We start from the raw sequence: 10,000 nt of genomic DNA on the forward strand, positions 1-10,000 counted from the left end.
GGAGGATGTCCCCTTAAGAAGGCCGACGTGCCTTGGTTCTCTACCTGGGTACGGAACACCAAATTAGTCCCTCTCCTAGCTGGAAGTCCAAAAAAAAGGCGTGAATTTGACTAAGTGTCTAGGAGGATGTCCCTTTAAGAAGGCCGACGTCCCTTGGTTCTCCACCTGGGTACAGAACGCCAAATTAGTCCCTCTCCTAGCTGGAAGTCCAAAAAAAAAGGCGTGAATTTGACTAAGTGTCTAGGAGGATGTCCCTTTAAGAAGGCCGACGTCCCTTGGTTCTCCACCTGGGTACGGAACGCCAAATTAGTCCCTCTCCTAGCTGGAAGTAGTCAAAAAAAGGCGGAAATTTGACTAAGTGTCATTATTTTAGAGTACCAGGCCTCTATAGAAAAGTTTGGTTTTTTGTCTATGTGTCATCATTTTAGAGTACCAGGCCTCTATAGAAAAGTTTGGTTTTTTGTCTATGTGTCATCATTTTAGAGTACCAGGGCTCTATAGAAAAGTTTGGTAAATTTGACTAAGTGTCTAGGAGCATTTCCCTTTAAGAAGGCCGACGTCCCTTGGTTCTCCACCTGGGTACAGAACGCCAAATTAGTCCCTCTCCTAGCTGGAAGTCCAAAAAAAAAGGCGTGAATTTGACTAAGTGTCTAGGAGGATGTCCCCTTAAGAAGGCCGACGTGCCTTGGTTCTCCACCCGGGTACGGAAAGCAAAATTAGTCCCTCTCCTCGCTGGAAGTCCAAAAAAAAAGGTGTAAATTTGACTAAGTGCCTAGGAGGATGTCCCTTTAAGAAGGCCGACCTGCTATGGTTCTCCACCCGGGTACGGAAAGCAAAATTAGTCCCTCTCCTAGTTGGAAGTCATCAAAAAAAGGCGGAAATTTGACTAAGTGCCATCATTTTAGAGTACCAGGACTATAGCTGGGGAATTGGAGCCCTCTGGTGGACACTCGCTGCAAATGCACCCTGAATTAAACACATTATTTCCAGTTCTTTTGGGGCCCTATAATTAGTCCCTCTCCTCGCTGGAAGTCCAAAAAAAAAAGGTGTAAATTTGACTAAGTGTCTAGGAGGATGTCCCCTTAAGAAGGCCGACGTGCCTTGGTTCTCTACCTGGGTACGGAACGCCAAATTAGTCCCTCTCCTAGCTGGAAGTCCAAAAAAAAAGGCGTGAATTTGACTAAGTGTCTAGGAGCATTTCCCTTTAAGAAGGCCGACGTGCTATGGTTCTCCACCTGGGTCAGGAACGCCAAATTAGTCCCTCTCCTCGCTGGAAGTCCAAAAAAAAGGCGTGAATTTGACTAAGTGCCTAGGAGGATGTCCCTTTAAGAAGGCTGACCTGCTATGGTTCTCCACCCGGGTACGGAAAGCAAAATTAGTCCCTCTCCTCGCTGGAAGTCCAAAAAAAAGGAGTAAATTTGACTAAGTGCCTAGGAGGATGTCCCTTTAAGAAGGCTGACCTGCTATGGTTCTCCACCCGGGTACGGAAAGCAAAATTAGTCCCTCTCCTCGCTGGAAGTCCAAAAAAAAGGCGTAAATTTGACTAAGTGCCTAGGAGGATGTCCCTTTAAGAAGGCCGACGTGCTATGGTTCTCCACCTGGGTCAGGAAAGCAAAATTGTCCCTCTCCTCGCTGGAAGTCCAAAAAAAAGGCGTGAATTTGACTAAGTGCCTAGGAGGATGTCCCTTTAAGAAGGCCGACCTGCTATGGTTCTCCACCCGGGTCAGGAAAGCAAAATTAGTCCCTCTCCTCGCTGGAAGTCCAAAAAAAAGGCGTAAATTTGACTAAGTGCCTAGGAGGATGTCCCTTAAAGAAGGCCGACGTGCTATGGTTCTCCACCTGGGTCTGGAACGCCAAATTAGTCCCTCTCCTCGCTGGAAGTCCAAAAAAAAGGCGGAAATTTGACTAAGTGCCTAGGAGGATGTCCCTTTAAGAAGGCCGACGTGCTATGGTTCTCCACCCGGGTCCGGAACTCAAAATTAGTCCCTCTCCTAGTTGGAAGTCATCAAAAAAAGGCGGAAATTTGACTAAGTGCCATCATTTTAGAGTACCAGGACTATAGTGGGGGAATTGGAGCCCTCTGGTGGACACTCGCTGCAAATGCACCCTGAATTAAAGACATTATTTCCAGTTCTTTTGGGGCCCTATTTTCAGGCGTAAATTTGACTAAGTGTCTAGGGGCATGTCCCTTTAAGAAGGCCGACCTGCTATGGTTCTCCACCTGGGTCTGGAACGCCAAATTAGTCCCTCTCCTCGCTGGAAGTCCAAAAAAAAGGCGTGAATTTGACTAAGTGCCTAGGAGGATGTCCCTTTAAGAAGGCCGACGTGCTATGGTCCTCCACCTGGGTCAGGAACGCAAAATTGTCCCTCTCCTCGCTGGAAGTCCAAAAAAAAGGTGTAAATTTGACTAAGTGCCTAGGAGGATGTCCCTTTAAGAAGGCCGACGTGCTATGGTCCTCCACCTGGGTCAGGAACGCAAAATTGTCCCTCTCCTCGCTGGAAGTCCAAAAAAAAGGTGTAAATTTGACTAAGTGCCTAGGAGGATGTCCCTTTAAGAAGGCCGACGTGCTATGGTCCTCCACCTGGGTCAGGAACGCAAAATTGTCCCTCTCCTCGCTGGAAGTCCAAAAAAAAGGTGTAAATTTGACTAAGTGCCTAGGAGGATGTCCCTTTAAGAAGGCCGACGTGCTATGGTCCTCCACCTGGGTCAGGAACGCAAAATTAGTCCCTCTCCTCGCTGGAAGTCCAAAAAAAAGGCGGAAATTTGACTAAGTGCCATCATTTTAGAGTACCAGGCCTCTATAGAAAAGTTTGGTTTTTTGTCTATGTGTCATCATTTTAGAGTACCAGGGCTCTATAGAAAAGTTTGGTAAATTTGACTAAGTGTCTAGGAGCATTTCCCTTTAAGAAGGCCGACCTGCTATGGTTCTCCACCCGGGTACGGAAAGCAAAATTAGTCCCTCTCCTCGCTGGAAGTCCAAAAAAAAAGGCGTGAATTTGACTAAGTGCCTAGGAGGATGTCCCTTTAAGAAGGCTGACCTGCTATGGTTCTCCACCCGGGTACGGAAAGCAAAATTAGTCCCTCTCCTCGCTGGAAGTCCAAAAAAAAGGCGTAAGTTTGACTAAGTGCCTAGGAGGATGTCCCTTTAAGAAGGCTGACCTGCTATGGTTCTCCACCCGGGTACGGAAAGCAAAATTAGTCCCTCTCCTCGCTGGAAGTCCAAAAAAAAAGGTGTAAATTTGACTAAGTGCCTAGGAGGATGTCCCTTTAAGAAGGCCGACGTGCTATGGTCCTCCACCTGGGTCAGGAACGCAAAATTGTCCCTCTCCTCGCTGGAAGTCCAAAAAAAAGGTGTAAATTTGACTAAGTGCCTAGGAGGATGTCCCTTTAAGAAGGCCGACGTGCTATGGTCCTCCACCTGGGTCAGGAACGCAAAATTGTCCCTCTCCTCGCTGGAAGTCCAAAAAAAAGGTGTAAATTTGACTAAGTGCCTAGGAGGATGTCCCTTTAAGAAGGCCGACGTGCTATGGTTCTCCACCCGGGTCCGGAACTCAAAATTAGTCCCTCTCCTAGTTGGAAGTCATCAAAAAAAGGCGGAAATTTGACTAAGTGCCATCATTTTAGAGTACCAGGACTATAGCTGGGGAATTGGAGCCCTCTGGTGGACACTCGCTGCAAATGCACCCTGAATTAAACACATTATTTCCAGTTCTTTTGGGGCCCTATTTTCAGACGTTGTGGAGCCCTCCAGTGGACTCCCGCCTCCAATGCACCCCCCAAATTAAAGACATCACCCCCCAAACTAAAGACATTATTTCCAGTTCTTTTGGGGGCCTGTTTTCAGCCGGTTTGGCGTATTTCCTTGACGCCGGGGAGTCCTACAGGTGTTCCCGGGGAATGAGAGGCCTTTTGTGGGCCAGAAAGAGTGGGGAACCCTTGGAGCCCCTATTTTCAGACAGTTTGGCTTATTTCGGTGACGCCGGGGGGGTCCTTCAGGTCTCCCCGGGGAATGAGAGGCCTTTTGGGGCCATACATAGGTCAACAAAAGAGTGGGGAATTGGAGCCCTCCGGTGGACTCCCGCTGCAAATGCACCCCCCAAATTAAATACATTAATTCCAGGCCTTTTGGGGCCCTATATTCAGACGGTGTGGAGCCCTCCAGTGGACTCCCGCCTCCAATGCACCCCCATAATTATAGACATCACCCCCCAAATTAAACACATTATTTCCAGTTCTTTTGGGCCTCTATTTTCAGACGGTTTGGCGTATTTCCTTGACGCCGGGGAGTCCTACAGGTGTTCCCGGGGAATGAGAGGCCTTTTGTGGGCCAGAAAGAGTGGGGAACCCTTGGAGCCCCTATTTTCAGACAGTTTGGCTTATTTCGGTGACGCCGGGGCGTCCATCAGGTCTTCCCGGGGAATGAGAGGCCTTTTGTGGCCATATGTCAACAAAAGAGTGGGGAAATGGAGCCCTCCGGTGGACTCCCGCTGCAAATGCACCCCCCAAATTAAATACATTAATTCCAGGCCTTTTGGGGCCCTATTTTCAGACGTTGTGGAGCCCTCCAGTGGACTCCCGCCTCCAATGCACCCCCATAATTATAGACATCACCCCCCCAAATTAAAGACATTATTTCCAGTTCTTTTGGGGCCCTATTTTCAGCCGGTTTGGCGTATTTCCTTGACGCCGGGGAGTCCTACAGGTGTTCCCGGGGAATGAGAGGCCTTTTGTGGGCCAGAAAGAGTGGGGAACCCTTGGAGCCCCTATTTTCAGACAGTTTGCCGTATTTCGGTGACGCCGGGGCGTCCATCAGGTCTTCCCGGGGAATGTGAGGCCTTTCGTGGGCCATATTTTCAGACAGATTGGCCTGTTTCAGTGACGCCGAGGCGTCCATCAGGTCTTCCCGGGGAGTGTGAGGCCTTTTGGGGCCCTATTTTCAGACAGAAAAAAAAGAAAAGTAACCCTTACACTACAAAGGACAGCGGGGAAACGCCCCCCCCAGCAAAGTCACAGGGGAAGTGGGGTAGACAAGTGGAGAGTGTCTGGGGAAAAGTCCACAAAATGATCAAAAATCACACACAGGTACGAGTGCCACAAGTCCCGCCGCGTCCCACCCGAGTCCGAGGTGCCCCCCACATGCCCAAAACGCACCCAGCAAAGGCGCACTGTGAGTGGGGAAGAAAAGTTGGAAAAGTGGGCAAAAGTCCGGAAAAATGACCAAAAACCACACCCAGGTTAGAGCCCCACACGTCCTGCAGTCGCACCCGAGTCCTGGGATGCCCAACATGTCCAAAAAAATCAAAAAAAGCCCAAAAAATCAAAAAAATCCCCGGGCCGTATCTTGGACGCCGGCGTACCGCGTTCGGCCCTCGTGCCGTAGTTTGGCGACCGATTGTAAAAATTTGCCGCGACCGGCTAGTTTTTTTCCTTGGAGTAAATAGAGAGTAGATCCAGCAGAAAATATGCACTATAAACAAAGAGAGGGGGTTTGGAGGGGGGCAAAAACGCCCTCTTGGAACTTTTGCAGCAGCACACATCAAACTAGCGGGGAGAAGGCATGCATAGCAAAAGGCCACGAAATGATCCAAAATCACACCCAGGTTCGAGTCCCACAAGTCCCGCCGCGTTCCACCAGGGTTCCGGGGTGCCTGACATGTCCACGACGCACCCAGCAAAGGCGCACTGTGATTGGGAAGAAAAGTTGGGAAAGTGGGCAAAAGTCCCGAATTTTATCCAAAATTATACCCAGGTTCGAGTCCCACAAGTCCCGCCGCGTTCCACCAGTGTCTCGGGGTGCCTACAATGTCCACAACGCACCCAGCAAAGGCATCACACCCAGGTTCGAGTCCCACAAGTCCCGCCGCGTTCCACCAGGGTTCCGGGGTGCCTGACATGTCCACGACGCACCCAGCAAAGGCGCACTGTGATTGGGAAGAAAAGTTGGGAAAGTGGGCAAAAGTCCCGAATTTTATCCAAAATTATACCCAGGTTCGAGTCCCACAAGTCCCGCCGCGTTCCACCAGTGTCTCGGGGTGCCTACAATGTCCACAACGCACCCAGCAAAGGCATCACACCCAGGTTCGAGTCCCACAAGTCCCGCCGCGTTCCACCAGGGTTCCGGGGTGCCTGACATGTCCACGACGCACCCAGCAAAGGTGCACTGTGATTGGGAAGAAAAGTTGGGAAAGTGGGCAAAAGTCCCGAATTTGGTCCAAAATCACACCCAGGTTCGAGTCCCACAAGTCCCGCCGCGTTCCACCAGGGTTCCGGGGTGCCTACAATGTCCACAACTTACCCAGCAAAGGCGCACTGTGATTGGGAAGAAAAGTTGGGAAAGTGGGCAAAAGTCCCGAATTTGGTCCAAAATCACACCCAGGTTCGAGTCCCACAAGTCCCGCCGCGTTCCACCAGGGTTCCGGGGTGCCTACAATGTCCACAACGCACCCAGCAAAGGCGCACTGTGATTGGGAAGAAAAGTTGGGAAAGTGGGCAAAAGTCCCGAATTTGGTCCAAAATCACACCCAGGTTCGAGTCCCACAAGTCCCGCCGCGTTCCACCAGGGTCTCGGGGTGCCTACAATGTCCACAACGCACCCAGCAAAGGCGCACTGTGATTGGGAAGAAAAGTTGGGAAAGTGGGCAAAAGTCCCGAATTTGGTCCAAAATCACACCCAGGTTCGAGTCCCACAAGTCCCGCCGCGTTCCACCAGGGTTCAGGGGTGCCTGACATGTCCACGACGCACCCAGCAAAGGCGCACTGTGATTGGGAAGAAAAGTTGGGAAAGTGGGCAAAAGTCCCGAATTTGGTCCAAAATCACACCCAGGTTCGAGTCCCACAAGTCCCGCCGCGTTCCACCAGGGTCTCGGGGTGCCTACAATGTCCACAACGCACCCAGCAAAGGCGCACTGTGATTGGGAAGAAAAGTTGGGAAAGTGGGCAAAAGTCCCGAATTTGGTCCAAAATCACACCCAGGTTCGAGTCCCACAAGTCCCGCCGCGTTCCACCAGGGTTCCGGGGTGCCTACAATGTCCACAACGCACCCAGCAAAGGCGCACTGTGATTGGGAAGAAAAGTTGGGAAAGTGGGCAAAAGTCCCGAATTTGGTCCAAAATCACACCCAGGTTCGAGTCCCACAAGTCCCGCCGCGTTCCACCAGGGTCTCGGGGTGCCTACAATGTCCACAACGCACCCAGCAAAGGCGCACTGTGATTGGGAAGAAAAGTTGGGAAAGTGGGCAAAAGTCCCGAATTTGGTCCAAAATCACACCCAGGTTCGAGTCCCACAAGTCCCGCCGCGTTCCACCAGGGTTCAGGGGTGCCTGACATGTCCACGACGCACCCAGCAAAGGCGCACTGTGATTGGGAAGAAAAGTTGGGAAAGTGGGCAAAAGTCCCGAATTTGGTCCAAAATCACACCCAGGTTCGAGTCCCACAAGTCCCGCCGCGTTCCACCAGGGTCTCGGGGTGCCTACAATGTCCACAACGCACCCAGCAAAGGCGCACTGTGATTGGGAAGAAAAGTTGGGAAAGTGGGCAAAAGTCCCGAATTTGGTCCAAAATCACACCCAGGTTCGAGTCCCACAAGTCCCGCCGCGTTCCACCAGGGTTCCGGGGTGCCTGACATGTCCACGACGCACCCAGCAAAGGCGCACTGTGATTGGGAAGAAAAGTTGGAAAAGTGGGCAAAAGTCCCGAATTTGGTCCAAAATCACACCCAGGTTCGAGTCCCACAAGTCCCGCCGCGTTCCACCAGTGTTCCGGGGTGCCTGACATGTCCAAGACGCACCCAGCAAAGGCGCACTGTGATTGGGAAGAAAAGTTGGGAAAGTGGGCAAAAGTCCCGAATTTGGTCCAAAATCACACCCAGGTTCGAGTCCCACAAGTCCCGCCGCGTTCCACCAGTGTCTCGGGGTGCCTACAATGTCCACAACTTACCCAGCAAAGGCGCACTGTGATTGGGAAGAAAAGTTGGGAAAGTGGGCAAAAGTCCCGAATGTGGTCCAAAATCACACCCAGGTTCGAGTCCCACAAGTCCCGCCGCGTTCCACCAGTGTCTCGGGGTGCCTACAATGTCCACAACGCACCCAGCAAAGGCGCACTGTGACTGGGAAGAAAAGTTGGGAAAGTGGGCAAAAGTCCCGAATTTGGTCCAAAATCACACCCAGGTTCGAGTCCCACAAGTCCCGCCGCGTTCCACCAGGGTTCCGGGGTGCCTACAATGTCCACAACTTACCCAGCAAAGGCGCACTGTGATTGGGAAGAAAAGTTGGGAAAGTGGGCAAAAGTCCCGAATTTGGTCCAAAATCACACCCAGGTTCGAGTCCCACAAGTCCCGCCGCGTTCCACCAGGGTTCCGGGGTGCCTACAATGTCCACAACTTACCCAGCAAAGGCGCACTGTGATTGGGAAGAAAAGTTGGGAAAGTGGGCAAAAGTCCCGAATTTGGTCCAAAATCACACCCAGGTTCGAGTCCCACAAGTCCCGCCGCGTTCCACCAGGGTTCCGGGGTGCCTACAATGTCCACAACGCACCCAGCAAAGGCGCACTGTGATTGGGAAGAAAAGTTGGGAAAGTGGGCAAAAGTCCCGAATTTGGTCCAAAATCACACCCAGGTTCGAGTCCCACAAGTCCCGCCGCGTTCCACCAGGGTTCCGGGGTGCCTACAATGTCCACAACGCACCCAGCAAAGGCGCACTGTGAGTGGGAAGAAAAGTTGGGAAAGTGGGCAAAAGTCCCGAATTTGGTCCAAAATCACACCCAGGTTCGAGTCCCACAAGTCCCGCCGCGTTCCACCAGGGTCTCGGGGTGCCTACAATGTCCACAACGCACCCAGCAAAGGCGCACTGTGATTGGGAAGAAAAGTTGGGAAAGTGGGCAAAAGTCCCGAATTTGGTCCAAAATCACACCCAGGTTCGAGTCCCACAAGTCCCGCCGCGTTCCACCAGGGTTCAGGGGTGCCTGACATGTCCACGACGCACCCAGCAAAGGCGCACTGTGATTGGGAAGAAAAGTTGGGAAAGTGGGCAAAAGTCCCGAATTTGATCCAAAATTATGCCCGGGTTGGAGTACCACGAGTCCGGCCGCGTTCCACCGGTGTCCCGGGGGTGCCTGGCATGTCCACAACTTACCCAGCAAAGGCGCACTGTGATTGGGAAGAAAAGTTGGGAAAGTGGGCAAAAGTCCCGAATTTGATCCAAAATTATGCCCGGGTTGGAGTACCACGAGTCCGGCCGCGTTCCACCGGTGTCCCGGGGGTGCCTGCCATGTCCACAACTTACCCAGCAAAGGCGCACTGTGATTGGGAAGAAAAGTTGGGAAAGTGGGCAAAAGTCCCGAATTTGATCCAAAATTATGCCCGGGTTGGAGTACCACGAGTCCGGCCGCGTTCCACCGGTGTCCCGGGGGTGCCTGCCATGTCCACAACTTACCCAGCAAAGGCGCACTGTGATTCAGAAGAAAAGTTGGGAAAGTGGGGAAAAAAAGGACCGGGAAATATCCAAAATTATGCCCGGGTTGGAGTACCACGAGTCCGGCCGCGTTCCACCGGTGTCCCGGGGGTGCCTGCCATGTCCACAACTTACCCAGCAAAGGCGCACTGTGATTCAGAAGAAAAGTTGGGAAAGTGGGGAAAAAAAGGACCGGAAAATATCCAAAATTATGCCCGGGTTGGAGTACCACGAGTCCGGCCGCGTTCCACCGGTGTCCCGGGGGTGCCTGGCACGTCCACAACTTACCCAGCAAAGGCGCACTGTCAGTGGGGAAGACCAAACATGTCTCGGATTTTTTCCAAGTACCTTAACGAGAGAGGCTAAAAAGCACCTGTTTTTACCTTCTCTCGTTGTTGTACTTAGAAAAAAAACGAGAAAATAAAAAATCTGGGTTTTTTTCTAAGTACCTTAACGAGAGAGGCTAAAAAAAACCATTTTTTACCTTCTCTCGTTGTTGTACTTAGAAAAAAAACGAGAAAAAAATTTTTCCCCATTCATTTCAATGGGAGTTC

The sequence above is a fragment of the Nerophis lumbriciformis genome, unplaced genomic scaffold (assembly GCF_033978685.3).
Source record: "Nerophis lumbriciformis unplaced genomic scaffold, RoL_Nlum_v2.1 HiC_scaffold_44, whole genome shotgun sequence".
In the NCBI taxonomy this organism is placed as follows: Eukaryota; Metazoa; Chordata; class Actinopteri; order Syngnathiformes; family Syngnathidae; genus Nerophis; species Nerophis lumbriciformis.